Below are 21,626 nucleotides of genomic sequence, written 5' to 3' on the forward strand. Positions count from 1 at the left end.
TCGATAACTGTGTTGTTGCTTTCACATGCTAATTTTACGTCAAGTTAGCCGAGCAGAGAGTAGCGAGCAGAGAAGTGGCGAATAGATGGGACCTTATCTTTAATTAATACGAAGTTAATGTGAAAGTAAACATTGGCCAAAGTATTATTAATGCTAATTTTTTTGTACAACTTTTTACTTGATCATTTTGCGGTCCGAAATATTTATTTTTGTTATCAATTTATTTTTTAAAAAAATCCAAAACGGCGCTACAAAGCAAAAAACATGCAAATTTTTAGTTCTGTATTAGAAAAAGTGATAGTATTTAATTTTTTCGCATATAAATCAAACTGAAGCTTGAAAAAATAAAAACAAGAAGCAACTGAGTTTTAAAATATTACAAACATTTTTATTTTATTTTTTATTTCTAATCAAAATTTTTTCTCCTTTAACAAATAAAAACGTATTTACAATGATTTTTGTTTTAGAATCTTTTTACTTTAAACTTGAGGTGTCCTTTGTCTACTATCTGCCTTCATACTTTCATATTTCCCTCTTAATTTTCGTATTTATTATGGATTTTTCTTTTCTTTTAAAATTTGGCTGGCCCAAAACTGACTCCAGAGCTGTGCTCTAATGGACCCTTTTTCTTAGAACTTTATTTAGCAACTGAATCTGCTGGGAACAATGTCGAAAAAAGATTTTCATATATATTAGCCCAGCCTAGTATATACGTACATACATATGCACTGCGTACTGTGTGTGATCGTCTGCATTGTTTGAAGTTCAAGCTAAGTTTTATTTCTGCTCCATCAAATGTTCAATGCGTTTCGTGTGTTGGCTTATTTTTGTTGTTGTTGTTGCTTTTGTTGTAACATGGAAATCAAATTGTGCGAGAGCTCCAGTACATTTGCATAAAATTTCAAAGTCAAACAAAGTGAGCTCGCGCACAATCATACAAACAGATGTACTCTTATAAGCGAGCAGAGTTTTTAACTTTTATGCGTTGGCAAAGAGGTGTTGCCGGCATAACTGAAAGTAATTACAATAAAACCAACATTGAAGAGTAACGCAAAGTAAACGACAAATTGGTTAATATTGATAACATGTCCGCAAAGTGAGGGCTGAGAGAAACTTCAAAGCGTGTGGATTGCCTTTTTAGACGCCGTATTGCCAAAGACGGATTTGTGACGTACAAGTATTTACACATCTACTCATATAATGATAAACACAATAACAATTTCAATGAGTTGGGCAAAGTCAATGAGTTTACAATGACGTCTGTCAGCACTCACTAGCTCAGTTGCCATTCAAAGCAAATGCCAATAGACGATTAGTCTGACTACGTGTTTGTGTGGGTGAGTGTCAACGTCTTTTTTGTTTACAAACATTTGGTTGTTTATATCAGTTGCAAAATTTACACATACCGGTGTGGCGCATTTCAATGAGCCAATAATGACAGTGACAGTGAGATGTGACAAAATCGAGACGCTTTATAAGGGGAAGGCTAATAGACATTCCTAATAAATATTTTTCCAATACATGGAGTAGATATGTATGCAGACATGCATTTAAGGTGCTCTTATTTTGAGCTTGCGAAATTAAAACTATGTGGCTTAGCATTGGCTAAAATTTACATCAGTAATGTTTAGTAGAATGGGCATTAGGGATGCTAATCCCCGGATCCATTTTTTTGGGATTTGTAACGCCTGCATTTTTTAAGTATCAAAACTATAGGGTTTGCTTGAGATGAATCCCTAGATAATTTGTTATAAGTTATAATTTGCATAAAAGTAATTACTCCATTAAAAATTAAAGTATATCTCCTTCTCGACACTGGACGTACAGTATAAGTGAGCACCATCGATAAACAGGTAACATGTCGTCCCCCTATTGCAAAAGCATAAATATGCAAATTTTCCAATTTGAGTTAATGGATAGATTTGATTCACCTTTGTATTTTCTATGATACACCGAAACCCAGGATACATTGCCAATAAGAAAACCATAAATATTTTTTTTTTATATCCAAGAAACCAAACCTTTCAATTGGCATGAAGCAAAAAAACGTTCAAACTTGATTGCTGGCGATATGAAGGGCAATATATAAGGTGGCGCAAAATTAATCACCCTATCGGAAGTTCTATAATTTTTGCAAATGCGTCGTACGTAAATCATATTTGACACTTGTGAACTGGACCGCTTCAGTATACAAACAGACAAGCAATAGAGCGGGTAAAGTCCACAAATAGGAGGGAAAATAAAGATGTACATCAAAACCGGATTCAACTTTAAATGCTTTCCCAGATTTCTAAAGGGTGGTTAAATTTCAAGGGCCGATGTTGAATATGAACCACACCTAAACGTCAACGACACCGTTGGACTTCTTTCTTTGGGGTTATTTGAAAAAAAGGTGCACGTCGATAAGCCAAGAACAATTCAAGAGCTGAAGGATCAGATAATTCGGCACATTAACGGCATAGAACCTCAATTATGCCTCAGCGTCATCGAAAATTTGGACCCTTGGATGGTTTACCGCCGAGGTCGCGGCGGCCATTTGGCCGATATTTTGTTCCTTACGTAATTGAGCCATACCAGTATTCTCATAATAAAGAGAAATGAGAATAATATCCTAAACAAATTGTATTTTATTCACAATTAACACCGGCTCTTGAAACTTAACCACCCTTTATATAATCCATAATTTTAAAATTTTTTAGTGTTCTTGGATAAAAGCAAGATTTTACAAAATAAGAGAAAGCTTTTTATCTGACCAATGTTCCTGGAATTATACATTATTATTATTCCCTCGCCACAAATTTCAGGTAATTGACAAAACTTTTGTGAACTATCCCAATTGCAGACATAATAAAAGCTAAGGGTTCTACTGTATTTTGTTTTCAGATTCTTTTCACTTCTTTTGTGAAATCATTGTATTTCTCTAATTGTTCCGTATATTTTCTGTGTATATTCGTATCACTGGGTGTGCTTATTTCAATGAAAATGGTGGTTTTTGTTCGCTTGTTTATTAGCGTTATATCCGATTTATTGTGGGTGATTGTTCTGCCTGTTCTTATGGCGATGTCCCAGTATATCGTGTATTCCTCATTTTCCAATACATTCTCGGGGTCGTATTCGTAATAGGGAGAAGTATTTGTACTTAAGCGCAGATTATTCGCTATTTCTTAGTGTAGTATTTTTGCCATATTGCTATGTCTTTCGGTGTATTCACTTCCTATCAAAAGACGACATCCAGAATAATGTGGTCTATGTTTTCTGTATTTATTTGGCAATTGCGACATCTGTCATCAATAATCCTTGTATCTTTGAAAATATACTTTTGGTAGTTTTTGTCAAAATCACTTGATCTTGAATCACAATTAGGAACCGTTCTGTTTTAGGATGCAAGTCGACTTTTTCAATGTGTAGCTGCATGTCTTATCTACATTAGCATCGTTCATTATATCAATGTGTCTTCCATGAAGTTGTTTCTGAGACCATATTGCTTTTTTCCTTGCTTGAGGAAACTCTTTCATATTTCTTTTTCCTCGTTCAGCGTTTCAGTTGGCGTTTCTGCCCATTTTCCTTTCTCTATGTGTTGCGATTTGCACTTGCTTGCATTTTTCAATCTGTTACTCTGTTACTTCTCTGTTACTTATTTTCCGCTAAACTACGCTGATGCCGATATACTCGCAGGACTATTAAGGAAAGTCTGAAAAATATTTAGAGGGACCGGAGCTGAGGCACTTAACTCAAAACTGTTTATAAAAATATATATTTTTAATGTATTGTTTTCCAATTGAAAGCAGAATGAAGGGTAATAGATGATATTGCAATGACGAGTAAAGAGCAATACGGAATATCCACCATATTGGAATCGCATCGCTTTGGCCTGCAATCCTCTTGAATATTTTATTACGTGTGCGGAAAAGGTTACCGAAAATTTTCAAGATGCTAGAAACGCTCTGAAGGCAAGGATGATGAAGGTGATGATCACAACGGCACAATTTAATTTTGTGCAAATGAGCCTCTATTAAAAAAAACATTTTGTAATTTAGAGGGAATTGTTCATATTCCCCATTTTGGACGAGAGAAAAGCATGGGTGCAGGTAAAAATTATATGAGGGGATATTTCCTTTTATTGAATGGTTTAATGTCGAAAAACTACTAGATGATGCTATCATGTACATATATGGTTTGCTAATTTAAAAGGAAAATAAAAGGTCTATACAAATAAGAAATGCACTAGTGCAGTTGCGTGCTTACATTTCTGCATAAAATTGTGACTATTCAGCTGCAAAACAAATTTTTGGCTACACTTTATCATTAATATGGGAATTTACGCTTCGATTGCACTAAGTAAATGAAATGTTGTTCTTCGTTTTTTTTTTCAAGCATCGAAATTCCACGGAGGAACTACGCAGCGTATGAGTAATGCGAAATTGTGTAACTGAGGCTTTAAATACATAAGTGTGTCTATGTATAGAATTTGATGTGTGTATTATATGTGAAAGCGTTAAAGTAATGGGCACGTTTTTCATTCGCTACCATATAGTATGATATTTTACATGTCAAATAAGGTAAATAGAAATTTGACCACATGAGTATAGACCCCCTGTATCTAGGTATGTAAGTAGATAAAGTGGTTGAAGTAAAAGTCTGGCACAAGCCAAGTGCACGAAAGCGCCGTTTTTTAACCATTTTATGACTTCCAAAGGGCACATATCTACAGCCAACTAGAGCTATTGATGTAATGGAGAAGGTTGATGGGACTTAGGTTGAATCACTGCCCTAGACTGCTGAAAAAATAAGCACCCAGTGACCTTAACCATTTAGTAACCAACCTCAAACATTTACTCAGAAAGTGCTCAACAGTCTCCTTCTCTGAAAGGTCCCCACAGTTTCTGCAGTGTAGGATTAAGTCGGCATGGTTAAAAAGAAAAACTCTAACCGGGTGCTATGTGACAAAAGAATAACACTTTACCCAAAAGGCAAAATATATGAAATGCCGTGCGTCCCACTTTGATAGATGGAGTCAAATGCTGGCCAATAAAAAAATCACACGAAAGAAAGCTTCGACCGGCTGAAATGAAAATGTTGAGTTGGCTAGCCTCAATCACAATGCTGGACAAAGTGCCTAATGGCTCATTTGAGGAAGTCTTAACATCGCTTCGATGTAGCAAAAAATACAAGAAACTCGTTTTCGCTGGTATGGGCATGTCCAGAGGAAGCCTGAAGCAAATATGGCAAAAAAACATGTTAAAATCGTCATGGCGCCGAGAAAGTGAGATCGACCGCAACATAAAGGGTGTTTTTTTAGAGGTTAGGTTTTCAAGTTGGCACTACTTTTTTCGTAGATGGTCTTTTTGACAGCTGTCACTTGATTTATGCTCAGTTTGGTTTGCCATTTCATAATGAATAGACTTACACCTGAACAACGTTTGCAAATCGTGCAAATTTATTACGAAAATATTGGTTCGGTTCGCGCGACGCATCGAAGAAAATTTTGTTCAGCGATGAAGTTCACTTTTGGTTGAATGGGTACGTCAGTAAGCAAAATTGTCGCATTTTGAGTGAACATAATACACAAGCCATTGCTGAGATGCCGTTACATCCTCAAAAAGTCACTGTTTGGTGTGCTCTATGGGCAGAGGGAATCATTGGTCCATATTTCTTTAAAAATGAAGCCGGCCATAATGTTACAGTCAAGGGAGAGCGCTATAGAGCCATGATTAATGACTTTTTCGTGCCTGAATTGGACGATGTTGATGTGGACGACCTTTGGTTCCAACAAGACGGCGCTACATGCCATACAGCCAACGCAACAATCGATTTAAAAACCGTGAATTCTAGTAATTTTAATTATTATATCAATATAATTAAATCAATTCAAATGTGAAATGTGAAATTTTAGGCAGAAAATTTTCTGATCGAATAATGCCAACCAAAGGCTATAAACCTTAATTAGCCTCTAAGGAAATTTATATGTATAAATAAATTTAAATAAAAAATATGAATTATGAAATATGAAATATGGTACTTATGAATTTTTAACTTGAAAAGTACGATTTTTTTTGCAAATATATGGATTTATTTCAATTGAACATCAACCAGTATGTTAAGTGTTGCTCATGGAAATCTTTAGCTTTCTGACATCTTTCTCGTAGCTTATGAAAACCTGGCCGAAAAATTCAGTTCCCTAAGAAAGAATCAAACCGATTTTTATGCCTTCAATTGGGGTGAAATTTTTTCGCGAAAGAGCTTTTCATATTGACCAAAACAAGCTGATTGAATATCTCTTTCTTCCTGGTACGAACAAAAACACAAAATTATGTCTGCTCAATACATATTCATCATCAGAGCCGCAGTGCCGTGTTGGTCGCGCTTCACTATCGCTCATTTGCTGCAATAGTTTCATAACCAAAGTATGCACGAGATCTTTTTTAAGCTGGGTAAAGAATTCATGGCGATAGCAATTAGCAGAATTTCATTATATGAAAACATATACGCTAACATATATACATTTATTTATTTTTACTTATGGAGGTATAGTAAATTAAAAACTTTGAAGTTGTTTTTCTCGACATTTCGGTTTTTGGATTATGCTATTCTTGCTGTAGATCAGTGTTATGATATAAGGTTAACAGAATATACCACTAGCAATCTTCCAATGCTTAGATGAGCTTTGGACAATTCTTGTGTGCGCGATTGTCCATTAGCGAGTACTGTCTAGCGGGTACCATCGAAAACTCCTTAAGGCAAAAGTAGTTACTGCTTTTAAATGAATTTTAGCCGAAGAGTGTGTACATTTAGTACTAAGGATCCCAGAATATCAAACCATATTCCAGTGTCAGTATTTACTAAAGTCGTACAAATTCATTTAGGTCAGCGCTTTATAAATGCTATATTAAGAGTTAGTATAAAGATGGAAATTCCTTTTCGTATTCACTTAATACTTAAGTCAACAAAACTATGTATATACTTTTTCCAGTCAGGGTTGGGTTTATACCCAATGAATTTTCAATAAATGTATTTCTTGACTAAAAACGTAATAACAACTTTTTTTAATTTTGTTCTTCCTTGTTCAGGAGCATAGGGCTTCGATAAGACTTGATAGAGGATTTCGCTAAATTTCGTGCGTCTGCGCTAATAACGTGGCTACCCTCTTCCTCTTGCTGGCGCCACTTCATTCAATGTGTAACTGTGTGCTTTTCTTAGTTTTTGCTTATTTTAGCAGCCAAAATGGAAATAATGGGCAGACTATTGTGCGGGAGTAGGGTGTAAAGGATGGAAAGGATGAGGTTTTGGGTTGGAGGAATGAAATTTTTTTGGTTTAGAAACAGGGAAAGGTAAATATTGAAAAGTGCGAGCCCCGTGCTTTACGTGGGATTCGAACCCACAACCTCTGGAATGGCAAGCTAGTGCACTTACGCTAGACTACCGCTAGAGGCCGCAATTAAAAATAAAAATTAACCTATCTAGTAAAAACTACTCAGTCGATTTTTTTCATATATAGATAAAATAGTTACTCCTATAGGAGGAATGGCTTGACTTATACGTGTACTACATTTGACATTACCACCAATCAAAATATAGGCTAAAATATGATCCCAGATAACCTAACCAGACAATAGAAAACAAGGTGTCACGATATGGATATCAAAAAAAGAGTTTGACAAATCTTGGGTTTAGAAATATTTTTCAATAGTGTTGTCGTCTATCCCGAAAAATTTAAAAAAAAAGAGGTTGTCTGTAAAGTCGGTTTACTGACGATAGTTTAACGTGATAGAGATTGAATGGTTGCATTTTTCAAAAGAAAATTTTAATTTTATTTGTTTGATAGATATTTTGTATGGATATAGAAAATGAGGTAACATTAACATAACATAACATAACATAACATAACATAACATAACATAACATAACATAACATAACATAACATAACATAACATAACATAACATAACATAACATAACATAACATAACATAACATAACATAACATAACATAACATAACATAACATAATATAACATAACATAACATAACATAACATAACATAACATAACATAACATAACATAACATAACATAACATAACATAACATAACATAACATAACATAACATAACATAACATAACATAACATAACATAACATAACATAACATAACATAACATAACATAACATAACATAACATAACATAACATAACATAACATAACATAACATAACATAACATAACATAACATAACATAACATAACATAACATAACATAACATAACATAACATAACATAACATAACATAACATAACATAACATAACATAACATAACATAACATAACATAACATAACATAACATAACATAACATAACATAACATAACATAACATAACATAACATAACATAACATAACATAACATAACATAACATAACATAACATAACATAACATAACATAACATAACATAACATGCTGCTCAAGCAAGGTAACGACGCATGAGCAAGATAACGACGCATTTTTTGGTGCGTGCAGCCGGCTACATAGAATTGTTAGACGTTATCACGTCAAAAAATAATAATAACATTAAAATAACAGGTATTATTAACAAACTTGGTTTTATTTTAAATTCTTCAAGTAAATCAAATTAATAATAATCAATAAGAAGGCATATGCAAATACAAGTCCGTGAATTTATATATGTACATATGCGCATATACATACATATATACGCTCACTTAAGTAGGAGAAAGCAAGATGTCGAACGTTGCCGTTCGTTTGCTTTGTCGTTCGTTCCGCGCTTTCGCTTGCAGTTCATTCAAGGTAACGGCAATGAGCAAGGTAACGACAAATGAGCAAGGTAACACTAATGAGCAAGGTAACGACACATTTTTTCGTGCGTGCAGCCGGCTAAATTAAATTATAAGACGTTATCACGTCAAAAATATTTAATATATGGTATAAAATGGGTACCAAATGGTGAGGCCAGTTCCGGGATCCAGAAATTTGGAAATTCCACTGAAAGTTAAAGTTACGCAAGTCACAGTATTGGCTTGTATTAGTTCCAATATCCTGGGGTTACTTCAGAATTATCCGAAAATCCCGGAATTCTGCTGTTTTTCGGGTTCCGAATATCCCCAGATTAGTTTATAATAATTCCGGAACTCTGCGATTAGATTGGAAATATCCCAAAAACCTGGGAGAAAAATTTTCCGCTAATATCATCAACCCTAGTACCAAAAGAAGGGTTTAGAAAGCAAAAACACACAATTTTTTTTCTAAGTTAATATTTACGTTCGTACGATGCTTAGACTTCCCTATAACCCCCATTGCAGAAGCTGTGGGATCCTGCAGAGAAAGAATTGCTGAAAACTTTCTTTGCAATGGCCGGGTTTGGCGGCTAGGTTTTTCAGTTGTACCTTTTGGAGATAGCCTGAAGCAGGATAGCTGGAGATGGTATTTGTTCCTTTAAGTTTCGTAACTTTTCATTATGGTATGAAAACGGCAATCGAGTGATACAAGTAGCTCCGTTATGCTATTGTCATTTAACCTATCTTGACCTTTACATTCTAGATTTCGGGCTCTAATTATGTAGAAGTATTTCGTCAGGCGGAGTATATTAATGGTGAAAATTCAAATGGGTTTTTCAAAAATATGTAGCCTGTTTCGACAAATATCCGCTCTAAAACGCCGGCTAATCCCTTCTTTTTAATTTTGAGCATTCTTTAGTTATTCTTCCCTCAAATACCACCAAATATATTACTTTCCACGGCATAATTTTCGGTCAATCTGCAGTTAATACAACTCTTTCCAAGTAAATTTAGCGGCCCTCAACTTTGGATAGGCAAGACGTCACTTATTTAGGAAAGCTGCATGCGTTTCAATTTCAGTTTTTTAACTGTAATGAATAATTCATGCGTGAGTAACTTAATTTCCCTTTCGATCAACCTTTTGAAATTCCATGCCGTTGAAGGCAATTGATTTAAATATTTTCTTACTCTGGTGCATTATTTTTTGGTTAATCAAAATTTCTCTACTAAATAATACTAACACGTTGTGTGCTGAAATGCATTTCGGTATTATTTGAAAAAGAAAATGGCAAGCCCATTGGGTCGCTTCATAAGCATGCAACACCTGCAGCGTGAAAGACGAATGGCCTATGCCAGACTGGCACAAAGCCACTTCGCCAGACACTCATCGAATCGCCAAAAAACGAATATAACAAAAAAAAAAGAAAACAAAAAATACATAAAAAACAAACAACAACAAAAAAAAAAACAAAAAAAAAAAAATAAACTAAAAAACTAACCAAATTGACCAGCCGCTTTGTTTAAAGCTCAATTAGTTGACTACACAAACGACTCGAGTGGTGCACGAAATTTTGCAAAAACGATTTAAAAATAACAAAAGCGTATGATTTTGCTAAAAAACACATAAAAATAAGCAATACGATACGCTGAAATAGAAAGCATGGATGGAAATTGCACCACATAAAAAATGGCGCAAAAAATAAAGCGAATCCCAGTGCAACATCCGTGGTACAAATGAAAACAAAGCACAGCAAATTAAAACAAAAAAACAAAAAAATATGTGGAAAATATTCGCAAGCATTTGTGTACATAAACGCACACAAATAGTCACATTTGTATTTTATGCTTATTGCGCCTTCTTCTGTTTTTTCCAATATTAAAAATTTACCACAAAATTTATTTATAGCATTTCAACTAATATCCTTTATCAGTAAATCGTTTTTTGTAAAAACGAAACGTTAATAAAAATAAGCAAATATGCAGGCATAAAAAATGTGAACCACAAAAAAAGTGAATGTGAATGTGAATGCATATGAATATGAAATATGGCCAAAGTTTATATAAACTCAAAATTTGCATTTGGTTCTGGTATTTTATGAGACCGCAAGGTTAAGCTACACACATACACGCACACCACTTTATGATTGCGTATGCCTAAAAATAATATATAAATACGTGGCTTTTGTGTACATATGTTTTTATGTCTCTGAGCAAGCTTGTATGCTTTAAGTCTTAAATCTGCACGGTTTTCGGTCTCTGAACTGGCTGCTGGCGTTCACTGCGTCACAGCTGAGCGACCTTCAAAAGCGACCAAAATATCACACGAACGAAACCAAACGAGAAACAAGCCAACAAAGATATATAAGAATGTCTCAGAAAGAGTTAGTAGCTAAAATGTTTCACGAAAGCGATATTGGCATTTTAAATGAATGAATTCGCTCGCCCTTTCTGTTTGTGTGTAAGAAATATTAAAGCAACAAAATATGTATATATACTCGTACTTAGACTAACTGCGTACCAGTAATTGTATGCTTTTCCGCGTTCATATCAATTGCGCCCTAAGGCCAACCTTTTTCACTAATCAAAGCCGGCTCCGAAGAGTTGCTAAGGTCCAACTACCTGCTACAATTCGTAAGTGCGATGGGATCGGATGTGCGCATGGCCGGAGATGTGAATCTTGAAATACCCTCAGAAATCTATGAGAAGGTGCATTTTGTGCAAATTACCGCGGGATGAGCCTCATCATTATCGCTCTTGAGTTTCTATCGACAGTAATGCCAAGAATGATAGAATCCAATTTTGCGTAGTGTAACTTCGCTGGGTAGTAAATGTGGATGACGTATGTGAGAACACTAAGAAAGGAGTATAAATATAGCAAGTTTTTGTAAACAAAAATTGTGGTTGACTGATGAATAGTGAAACAAAAGAAATTTTAATAAAACTGAAGAGCATATTGGCCAATGTGGCAGTCACTTAAAGGAACAAAAAATCTATGAATTTAACATTTCAACTATTCTACTATTATATGGTTAAAATTTTAAATCATTGCTCGTGAAAGAGTTGTATGGCGCCATTACCAAATTTTGTATCCCTGCGAAACTTATACTCATTACACCCCTTGACTTCATCTTGAGTATCAGTAAATACATACAGGGTGAACGATATGCCTATGATGTGCCTAAGTACCAACTTCACACTGCTTGTATCTGTAAAACAGCTCATGACATCAACGTCAAAATTGTTCTAATGACAGTTCAATTGCGTCTCAGTTTTGTTGAATTTTTTTTTTCTGTGATGGAATTCAAACGTAATAGTGTGATTGCATTATATTTGGCTGGGAAATCACAACCAGCCATTGTTCGTGAGCTCAGTCACCTCACAGTGAATAAAGTGTTGGTGTATTGCACTATAAAATGTTACAATGATACTGGCAGCATTGCAAAACGCTATGGAGGTGGACCAAAAAAACCGCAACAGCGCCAGAAATGGTTCGGAAAGTGAAGGCTCGACTTGAACGAAATCCACGTCGAAGTGGAAGAAAAGTGGCCAAAGAACTGAAAATATCGCAAGCCAGCATTCGACGCATATTGAAAAATGAGCTCAAGGTCAAGGCTTACAAGTTCCAAAAAGCACACGATCTTCCACCCCAGCAAAAAAAGTTCGGTGCGAAAGAGCAAAGGAGTTGTTGCGCTTGCTCGAACGTGGCGAATTTCCTAACATTTCCACAGAGTGGTTAAAAAATCATGTTCCACACATCATTTCATCCATACAATTTCGAACTCGCCAGACGCAAATCCGATGGACTATTCCATCTGATCCATTTTGGAGAGCAAGGTGAGGACTAAAAAATATGCCAGTATGGATGCGCTGAAAAAAGCGATTATACGAGAATGGGCCAAAATACCTCAAGATCACATTTGTGCAGCATGCAACTCGTTTTTTTACCGTTTGAAGGCTATAGTCAAGGCAAAAGGTGGTCATATCGAGCTAAAGAGAATATACTATATCAAAATTGTAATCATTTTTGAACAATTTTGTCTTTGAAATCAATAAAAACTAATTTCACACAAAAAAGTTATGGTGTTCTGAATAGGTAACACTTCATATCGTTCACCCAGTATATGAAAATCCGTGGCTCTACACATACTACTCTGGGCTAAAAGTAAGGTGAATTTATTTGTCAAACTACGCGGGATTAAATTTCGGTCTAGTTATTTTTTTCATGAGTTGGCAGCACTGTTAGTAACATCTGGGCCAACTGTCATGTGAATGTCATTATCAGTAATATATTTACGCTTGTGTTTACCAAACGACCAAGAGTGCATTTTTCGATATTTACAATGTCTGATGTGATTGAGTAGAGAAGTGCCATCAAATTTTGTTTGCGGAATGAAATTTCGGCTACGTAAACGTTTAGCATGTTGCAGAAAGCATTTGGTGATTCGACCATGTCGCAGAAAAATGTTTATACTTAATTGGTACAAAGACTTCAAAGATGGTCGAGAACGTGTTGATGACTTGGAGCGCTCCGGACGACCATCGACGTCAACAGATGACCAACACGTCAATAAAGTGAAGGAGTTAGTGCTTAAACATCAGGAATATCAAGGATCTGTGAAAACCATTTTGAAAGACCATTTGGGCCTACGAAAAGTCAAATCTCGTTTGGTACCGAAAACTCTCAATTTCTTGGAAAAAAGTCGTCGCATTGATGTGTGTGAAACAATGCTTTCAGACTATCAGGACAAGCTCAAATGCATCATTACGGGAGATGAGACTTGGATTTATGCTAACGACCCTGAAATAACCGACCAATCAAGCGAATATCGTGCTAAAGGCGAGGCCAGACCGAAAAGAGCACGTCAAAGAGGTTCAAAAATAAAGGTCATGATGACAGTTTTTTTCGATTTTCGTGGTGTGGTGCACTATGAATTCTTTCCACCTGGCCAGATTGTAAATAAGGAATATTATTTGAGCGTTATGCGTCGTTTACGTGAAGCAATTCGTCTGAAAAGACCAGAAGTATGGGCCAACAACTCTTGGTTTTTGCATCACGATAATGCACCGTCTCACACTGCACTCGTTCTTCGTGACCATTTCGCCAAAAATTCTACGCATATCGTTCTGCAAACACCGTAGTCGCCTGATTTGGCTCCGTGTGACTTCTGGCTATTCCCAAAACTCAAGAGACCACTCCGGGGAACGCGTTTCGAGTCGATTGAGGAGATAAAAGCTGAATCGAAGAAGGTTATACCGGAAATGGACTATTTGGCATGTTTCGGGGATTGGAAAAATCGTTGGCATAAGTGTACTATATTTCATCGAGAGGGAATTATTTTGAAGGGGATGAAATTGATTTACAACAATAAATAAAGATTTTTCATTTTAAAACCAAATTCACCTTACTTTTTGCCCACACCGAAATCTTGTCCACACTCAATATCTCGCACTTCAAAGTTTCAACTTTTATTAGGCGCATGTTTTGAGTAGAATGAAATACGCATGCTCGAAGTTTTACATAGAAGCACACAAACCTGCTAACCAACTAGCAACTATAACTTTGCAACTACATCTTACTGCCTAAGATAGACTGCGATCTCATTCCTCCCATTTTAGCTACTGGGCTACAGTTGATTCGCTTTCTATTTCTCGAATAAGAACTTTCACTTCAAAGGTCCTGCTTTAATCGCTGGAGTTAATACAGGTATTTCGCAAGCTGTAGATGGCCACCAAAGGATTTAATGCCACCAATATATAAATAAGGTTCCGCAAGTATTCTTCCCTTCAAACTTGTGTTAATACTGGTCGGTATGGAAGAGTATTTTTTCCCTTCTATTTATTTATTTAGTCTAAGAAAAAAGAAAAAATTAGAATAATAATTTCAAAAACTAAAAACCGCAGTTCAAAAGAATAAAAGAAGCTGCCCTTGAAACAAAAAAATCAAGGAAGACAATGCAAGTATAACGTATAACATTAAATTTACGAATAGATGAATAATTATAATTAGTTCTCACGTTAGAAGGTTGGTGAACATTAATAGTGTATGCAATGGCTTTAGGCGTAAACTTAACCTAATTTACGTAAGCGACAGATCAACCGTGGGTAAATGTTTGCATGCGATAGGAATGGTCCAAAAAGCAGGTAACTGGGTACCACATCAATTGAAGGAGAGGGATGTCGAGAGACGTTTAGTGACGTGTGAGATGCTTCGTGAACGGCAGAAAAGAAAAGGTTTTCTGCTTCGTATCGCCGGTGGTGATGACAAATTGATCTTTTATGATAACCCTAAGCGTCGAAAATGTTGGAATCTGCCAGCTGAACCAAGTTCATCGACAGCAAAAAAAATATTCATGCTTCAAAGGCTATGTTGTGCATCCAACTGCAGCTAATGCGTTTGAATCCAACTCTCAAAGAAAAGCAGCCGGAATGGGATGATAGACATGACAAACTGATTTCGCTGCATGTCAAAGGCCACTCGTTGCTAAATCGGTCCGGAAATATTTAGTGGGACTGAATTGGAAAATCTTGCCCCATCCGCCGTATTTCCCAGACGTTGCATCTTCGGAATACCCCCTGTTGCACAGTGCGGCCGATTCCCAAAAAGCTGGCCAAAAGTCGAAAAAAAAAGTTTCTAGATAGAGTTTTTTTGTCTTTGGGTTGGCTACAGTAATGCCTTGAGTACTGAAAACCGTTCATAGCAACGTCCTGTACCCTAAGTATCCTCTGTATTTTCAGTCGCAACGTGGCCTTCGTTTGAGCATCGTATTACTGTCGATGAATAGTGAAAGTTGTACACATTTGAAAGATTTTGTAATGGAGTAAATTGAACAAAACCAAATGGAGTCATCTTCGGAAGGTTAGTAAAATACGAGAAATCTTTAATACATATCAATACCTCGACACAAAATTTTTAGCTGCAGCAATACTTAGATACATTTTTTGCAATTTTTTTTATAAAATTTGAGTTTTCAAACTGTATAGTAATACAACGCCGTCATATACTGCTTTGAAACCTATTAGAGGTTACTCAAAAAAGTAATGGTTACTGAATAAAACAAGATTCAGCTGCTACCACTTGCTACCTTGGCTTTTATGCTATTTTTTGTGCACAAGAAATAAATACGAAGAGAGAATGAATATACGCTATTTCACGTGAGGGGGTGGCCAATAGTGGTGGAAGGGGGTGGATTTTCAAAATTTTAAGATCGAATTCGTAATCAGCGACCCTGACCACCCCCGAGTAAGAAATTTTGAATCAATTACTTAATTTTTTGAGTTTTGGCCAGCTTTTCGGGAATCGGCCGCACTGTGTGTTGCGATCAATGCACTCAGTCCTTTTTGGAGAGCGGTTCACTTTTTACGAGAGCATCGCAAACTGTGTTCTCTGCTAATATTAAAGTCAGCGAGGAAATTTCACTAAGCTGGTGGAGCAGTGTTATTGAGGATATTTTGATTTCTCTGTTCCTGATCAAAATAAGCATTGGACGGCCAATATATGATATAAAACATGAAAGGCACATAAATTCAATCCAACCCAGCTTTATCGTGAGTTTTATAAGGGAACTGGGTCTGAATGAGGTACTGTGATGAGTAGAGTGCACAAAATGAGGTCGAAATCTCGTAATCTAATCTAATGCATGAGTAAAGAATCTTATAAGTTGGCTAAAACGAACGCGATATATGGCTTTCGGAAAACCCGTGATTTGAACAGAGTCTGTAGATCTCGTATCTTATATCTACTTATGCTTCTGCAATATAAATAAAACGAATATGGCGCAAAAATATACTCGTATTGTAAAATATCGAAATATATATTCTGAAAATTACTAATTCATTGTGGTTAGTGCTGAATTATCTATACTCAAATGCAATGCCAAATCAATCACATGACGGAGCAAATAATGTCATCGACTTTCCTTTTATTCAGTGAAATTGAAGATGAAATTCACGATCCATATTGAGAGTTTTTTGTTGTTAAATAATCCAGAAAGTCATAATTTTTAGTTTTTGACAACATATTTTCAAGTAAGGTGTCCGTTTTTTTTATAATATACAAGGTGGCGCAAAATTAATAATTCAAATTTGTTTTTGAATAACTTTTTATTCGAAGACCCTAGTAGCCAGCGTTTATCTTTAGTGGATTAATTAACATAAATTAGTTCTCATATAAATAAATAAAGAAGTGCAATATTTTTAGTAGATAGATAAATGATTCTGAGTGATGAAAATCCATTTGAAAATTATAAATCTTCTGATACGATAAACAATTTAAAAATGTAATAAAAAATTTAAAATGATAATACAAGAGAAAAATATTGGTGGGATTCATTTTTCTGTATTATAATATCATTTAATTTATGTTTTGAATATGAGACGATATGATGCCGGATGCATGTGTCCACTGCGGCCGAGATACGTGATTTATTCGATAAGTTCAATTTTTTACTACTCTTTCTAATAAATCTGGCCGTGTGGCGTCAATGGTGGCTTGAGTATGGCACTATTTTGAGTGTTAAGCGCACTGTATTTCTAGTTGTGCCGTGTTCTTGAAACCAAATGTAGCTGATTAATTTTTCAAAACAAATTTCGTAAGAAATAAGAACAAATGATGCCCCCCCAGTGCGCAGTTCATCGCGGGCATATTTATTTTTTCAAAGCAACTTTCCGAAATTTGGAAGCATTGACTTGTCAAACCTTACTGAGCAGAAATGGCCACACACTTTGCCATTCCCAGCTGTCAAACTATAGTTATCGAAATCGATAGTTCTATTGCAGCTAAAAAAAAACACCCTATATAAAGTTTCTATATTTCTATACAATTTTTTCTTTATTTGATTTCTAACTTAGAGGGTCAAAATAGCGTAAAAAATACCAAGAATTTGCATATGACAGACTAAAAGTTCATTTTGGTCGATCAGTGTAATCAGTTTTCAGGCTGTTAGTAAAGATTCTATAGTTCATAAGTCTGAACTCGATGTTGGCATAAGGCTTATTGAGTTTAACCCTCAGTAAACACGATTTTATATATTAGTACCACTTTTCTTGCGCCAAATGACACAATGGGAAGACAAGTGAAATGTAATTTACAAGTTTCAAACTTTTCATACAAGCACTTTGCCTAAGTCGATCCAATCCCTATAAGCTTACCATATAAACCGGCGCATATGTACAATTATTACAGCTTGACTTGAAACTAAATGGCAAAACGAATTTCTAACATCTTCACTTCACCATAAAGATGCTTGCATACAAATGTACCATATAAACATGTATGCATACGCATGTGTGCCTACTTTTGTTGTCTTTGAAAGCAAAATCTTTGACTTTTTCAACTGCTTTTGCGACTCTTCACTAATATCTTTCGTATGTTTTGATTGACGCTCGACTGAATTCGTTGACCCAATTATCGCTGAGCGCTCACCGAGGCACCTCGGCTAATGCATTGCAAACAAATTATTTCTTAACAAAATTTACATACATGTATGTGTAAATATGTACAAATGTGCGTTTATAGCTATGAAATTCACAAAGCATGCAAAGTGCACAACCGAAACATGATTACCTTCAAATGTGCTAATCAAATGATCGGACGTAGAACTTTGGTTGCCGAAGGCTAAACACAAATGACATAATACGCACACAGATGTTTATTGGACCAAAGTTCCACGACATTTTAGTTGAAGGTGCGTAAGGTGATTGGTGAGAACGATTTCATTGATTATGAGTGAAGTTCGAATAGTACGTAGGTGGCTACATGGAGGATACTTTGTACAAGTCGAAGTTTTTTGAGTTTTAACTCAGCCCGCATATATTTGTAGTTAAGTATTATTTATGGAAATTTTATGCAATCGAATTTCCCAGAGTTTGAATGCTGGTTATAATTGGCAGCAGGAGACGCATATTAGTGTAGAATAAAATTATACATTTTGAAGTATTATTCAATAACAGTTTTGAGTTATATGTATGTACATTAGGGCGGGTCGATTTAAAAATCTCTCATTGCTCTGTGAAAATCGTATTCTAGGGATCAAAATAAGAAACTTTGCCGAAGGAACCATACCTCTAAAACGAATTCTGAACGTGGGTCGAACGAAAAATTCCACTATGACCCATTTAGAGTGCTCCGATCGAGTCCAAATGTATGACCGACCCCCACTAACTTTGGACGGCCGATCCACCCATGCCAATGGCACACCCCCTGGAACACCCCTGGGGGTTCCCCATACAATCATTTCAAAATATCACCATTTTTGGCCTTTACATGAGAAAAGGAACTAAAAAGTTCAGAATTCGTTTTAGAGGTATGGTTCCTTCGGCAAAGTTTCTTATTTTGATCCCTAGAATACCGTTTCACAGAGCGGTTTTTTGGGCGATTTTTTTGCCTCCCCACAAATCGACCCGGCCTACTATACATCAATATGAAAAGGAGTGGGTGGCTCCGGAAGATACGCCAAAGCCGAGAGTCAAGCCGGATCTTCGTCCAAAGAAGATCATGATATGTATTTAGTCGGACTGGGAAGGCATGGTGCACTGGGAAATGCTCAATGGCACAGTAAACAAGGAGCTATATATTGCACAGCTATACCGCATGTATGACTGAAAGGACCTGATCGACATGGTCAAACCATACTCCTTCAAGACAACGTAAGGCCCCTTGTTGCACTAGAAGCTCGAATGGGGGTGTCCTCCGGACCTCTCACCGACCGACTAAAATCTTTTCTGCTCCCTGTCAAGCCACATGAAGGGCGTTACCTTCAGTAACAAAGGGGTCCGTAGGGCCTCTTAGGGCAGGCGATTTTTGGCGAAAACTCATCAACAAATTGGTCTAGATGTGGGAAGAAGTTGTAAGTAGCAACGGCGAACATATAATTGATTATCCTATTGATATAATTATTGTTTTTTGTTTACATAAAAGTCTTCGGTAAAAACGCTACGAACTTATTCCCCAACCCCGCACTTTGAAAACTTTCTACTTCTTCCAATAATTTGTTCCTAAAATTTCATCATTTTGTGTTATTCCAATGGCAGCCAACAATATAAAGGGTCTTTCAATTAAAACATGTAAAAATTTAGGGTCTTTCAGGTTTCATTATTTGTGTTCGAATAACAACTCTGAACAATTATATGTGAAAAATTACACAATTTACCATAATTGTCCACTGTTATCAAGTCTACGAATAAAATACCCCAAACAGTCGGTTTATGAATGCTTAATTATTGAGAACGTCGATATATCGATGTTTAACGTTGTTCAGCAACACTTTACGCAACAGCAGCAATATTCTCAACAGAACGTACAGTTTTTGGTCTGCCAGTCTGTTTTCTATCCTTGACAGAACCAGTTTTTTTTTTTTTTAATTTTACACAAACCTTTGAATTGTCGGCTCATTCGGACAATTATTTTCATAAAAAATCACCAATTTTGCGATATTTTGCTCTTAAACATCGACCATTTTCATAATAAGTTTCAATAATTTTAACGTGTTGTTATATTGTGTAAAAGTGTACATCAGTCTACTTAACAAACGTCAAAGATGTCATAGAAGAAGGGTACCGTCTAGGAATTATTCACTAATGACATTTAGGCGTCAGTTTTGAATGACCCTTTAATTTGCATAAATGGATACATTTATTTATTTATTTGTAAAGCTGGCTTGGAAATAAATCTGGTATATAAATTTGATATATTTGACATATAAATGTTTTATGATTCACCCAAAAATTAAACAAAGTTTTTTCTCTTTCTCCATTTACGAATATTAATTACTTAAAGCAATTAATTGACCTTCGAAGTGGGCCTTTTAAGAATATCCGCATATATATTTAGATGTGTTTTAGTTCACTTTTCAAATATTTTTTATTTTTTATTTATTTAAATATCATATTTTACTTTGCTAGCGGAAACATATAGATGTATGAACTTGTATTCACAGAACACACGCACATGCATTTACCAGCATAAATTGCAGAAATTATTTTCATATATTTGTGGATATATATGCATATACATACATATTTACATACGTTACACAACTGTTTTAAAAGCACTCCATCATTTTATGTTTTGATTTTTTTTACTTAATTCTTAAAAACAATTTAAAAACACATCAGCTATTCACTATCCATTGTTGGAAAGCGCAATTTTGAAATTTAAATCACTTTCAGAGCCCAACAAAATTGCATCAATTACTAAGGCACATTCACATAAATCAGTATTTTCATAGAACCTCATACCTACGTTAGATATTAAAGGTAAATTCACCACACTTCGCAATTCGCCTACTAAAGCAGTTAGTAGAAGGCACACCGAAAAACGCGCGTATGCACCAACGTGAAAAAATGTAAACTAACAAAATTCTTCACTAAATTCCACATGAAAAATGCGCTCACGATCAGCAAACTAAAATTTTGAAAATTCAAAATACAGCAAACGCTTATAAGCTTGGCGCAATATGCAGCGAAGTACAAAGTACTATTTGAGTATTACTTGGCTGCATGTGAATGTAAGCTTGTGTATAGCGGTACTAAACTAGGTTGAGACATTGAGTAACTGGCGGTGGTTGAGCTGAGCTCAATTGAGTCGAGTTGAGAGTGTTAGGGGAGAGAGTGAATCCAAACGCTAGGTGCTGATATGAGTACGTGTATGTGCGTGTGTGTGTGCAGTAGCTCCGTTGCTCAAAAAGTGCACATGCTCAAGAAGGCCCCCAATGCCAATCGAGTTGGTGAGCACTGGCGCTCTGCTCTGCTGCAATCGTTTGCTCAATACAATCATAAAGATCGCAGTTGATGCCAGACTAGGTCACTCAGACGTCAGCCAGACAGTTGCTACAGCAGCCAAACAATCAACT

General features: G+C 35.7%; 1 protein-coding gene across 2 annotated transcripts in view; it reads right to left on the minus strand.

The window, feature by feature from the left end:
* The window catches only part of LOC129239497 (uncharacterized), an 85,580-nt gene extending 64,435 nt beyond the window's left edge, over nucleotides 1–21,145 (minus strand). Inside the window, exon 1 of one of the 2 annotated variants that reach the window (XM_054875012.1) lies at nucleotides 21,017–21,145. The gene's annotated coding sequence lies outside the window, so the exon portion shown is untranslated. Of the gene's footprint in view, nucleotides 1–21,012 lie in introns of both variants that reach the window. The other variant, XM_054875011.1, reaches the window with a different exon arrangement.
* Nucleotides 21,146–21,626: the final 481 nt, after the last annotated feature.

This window comes from Anastrepha obliqua, chromosome 2 (genome assembly GCF_027943255.1).
Source record: "Anastrepha obliqua isolate idAnaObli1 chromosome 2, idAnaObli1_1.0, whole genome shotgun sequence".
NCBI lineage: Eukaryota > Metazoa > Arthropoda > Insecta > Diptera > Tephritidae > Anastrepha > Anastrepha obliqua.